Here is a 429-nt window from a genome sequence, read left to right as displayed (position 1 = left end):
AATTGCTTAGCTTAAAGATTTGTTTAGCTTGGTCAATTGCCTTTGGTTTGTCTATTTTATTTGCATTTTAGCTTCTTTAGTTCCTTTTGTTTTCATTTCAATTAGGTTGTTAGTATAAAATCAAACCTTTGGATTGTCCTAGATTAGTTTAGTTCTTGTATTCTTAGTGTGCAAACTCTATTCCTTGTGGATCGACCCTTAAGTGCTATAAACGATAACCATTAGATTGTGGTTTGTGGACTTGAGGAAATATTAATTGAAAGAAAACCTCCTAATCAATTTATCTTTCTTATACTCAGTCATACACACCAGTCTTGTCATATTGGACTCCAAGAACCCTACACAAGCTTATTATGGCTTTTACAAGTTTTGTAAGTGAGGACGAAGTCCCTATGAGTTTTTTTTTGTTTTGCATTGATATCTCTGTAT

Source organism: Arabidopsis lyrata, assembly GCF_000004255.2.
Source record: "Arabidopsis lyrata subsp. lyrata unplaced genomic scaffold ARALYscaffold_14, whole genome shotgun sequence".
Classification (NCBI taxonomy): Eukaryota; Viridiplantae; Streptophyta; class Magnoliopsida; order Brassicales; family Brassicaceae; genus Arabidopsis; species Arabidopsis lyrata.
Note: the sequence above shows the minus strand (reverse complement) of the source record.